This window comes from Octopus bimaculoides, chromosome 1, assembly GCF_001194135.2.
Source record: "Octopus bimaculoides isolate UCB-OBI-ISO-001 chromosome 1, ASM119413v2, whole genome shotgun sequence".
NCBI classification, from domain to species: Eukaryota; Metazoa; Mollusca; class Cephalopoda; order Octopoda; family Octopodidae; genus Octopus; species Octopus bimaculoides.
In genome coordinates, this window is record NC_068981.1 from 129,496,280 (window position 1) to 129,497,857 (window position 1,578).

Consider the following 1,578-nt stretch of genomic DNA (forward strand, 5'->3'; position numbering starts at 1 on the left):
GTGTAATTTCAAAATGCCGATTTTTGCCAATTTTTTTTGCAGATTCGTATTCTCTGTAGCCGTAAACACTCACAACGCCCGGTCTGGGAATCGAAACCGCGATCCTATGACCATAGAATTTTTTTTTTTTTTAAAGGGGGTTTGGGGGAGGTACAAAAGGAAGTCTTGTCGCGAAGAAGTACCAGTTATTTTTAAAAGTTCCTTCATTAACCGTTCCTTTTGTAAAACTAAAACTTCCTCGTAATCAGCATATGAAATGTTAAATAGCCGTATTATGGTGCGAGAAACGCTGTTTTGAGTGACACCTGGTCCGTTTTAAGAATACCCAGGTAGAAATATACAAGAAAAGAGCGCGAAAGACAATACGTTCGTTCACAGAAACTATCTTGTCATTAGATTTCTATGCAATTAGACATCTTAATTTAGAGAGTGGGTTAAAATAAATATGTTGATTTGTCTTGGCGGTTAATCTTTACATCTATTTAATCATTTCAGACAATACGGTAAAAGAATAATGTGAAGTCCATGCGGATTTATTACCGATTTTTCACTCACTCAATCTGAAATTTATTTAATATTGCATTTAATTGTTAAGCGTGAGTTTTAAAAAATACAATCAATATATGAGTTCAGAAACATTAGAAGTCAGAATATCAAAAAATGAAAATATTGTATCTGCGAATGAGGGGGGGGGGGAATGCATAGTTCTATCATTTACACCATTATAACGGCTTTAAAATAAATCTGGCAACTTACCGTTCTCAGATGTAAACAATGGTTGTGCTTTTTTAATGAAGGACTGGTAAAGAAAGAATCGATCAAATTGTTAGATTTTGAGTTTCGAAGGCTTTAACACCTTAATTCTTTGACATGAAATTCATGTACCAGCTCTAGTTCCCTTTGTAGCTGCGTAATAATTTTTTTTCTGACGATGCTTAGGTATTTTGCTTAGGGGATTTTTCTGGGTGCGACCGACTTTCAGTATTAGTTGTAGCTGTTAGACATAAAGGGACGTAACTTGTCGCACTAACCACGTCTAGCTTTAGTTTGTTTTTAGATTTGTTACCTCCGCCAAGGAAGGAGGTTATGTTTTCATTGGTGTTGGTTTGTCCGTCTGTGTGCAAAATAACTCAAAAAAATGTCCACGGTATTTGATGAAACTAGCAGGAAAAGTTGGTAATGACACAAGGAAGAGATGATGGAATTTTGGTTGTGATCCGAGAATTTTTATGGATTCTTGAAGGATTTTTCATTTGTTATATTTACTTCAAATGAAGTATTACAATGTTACGTTCTTTGATTATCTCCCTTGAAAACACGTTCATCGTTTCCACGTAACCTATGGTGGCGTTGCTGATTCCAAAGTTTATTTTCGTTTCTCTATTAGTAATTTTACTCGCGTATCTATCTTAAAATGAACTGCTTAGCGGTGGTCTGTGAAGGATGACATGACAAGCCTTGACTATTGGGATCGACTCAAAAAGCTCAGGCTTTGCTCTTTCCACCGCCGCTGTGAGCTCTATATCTTCTGTATGATGTAGAAAATATTCCATCAACATTGCTCATCTTTAAGATTCG

At 35.9% G+C, this 1,578-nt stretch overlaps 1 protein-coding gene across 2 annotated transcripts in view; it reads right to left on the reverse strand.

The window, feature by feature from the left end:
• LOC106877627 (zinc finger protein 678) overlaps positions 1-997 on the reverse strand; it is a 7,756-nt gene extending 6,759 nt beyond the window's left edge. For both annotated transcript variants that reach the window (XM_014926570.2, XM_014926571.2), the window contains exon 1: positions 757-997. The gene's annotated coding sequence lies outside the window, so the exon portion shown is untranslated. The remainder of the gene's footprint in view (positions 1-756) is intronic.
• Positions 998-1,578: the final 581 nt, after the last annotated feature.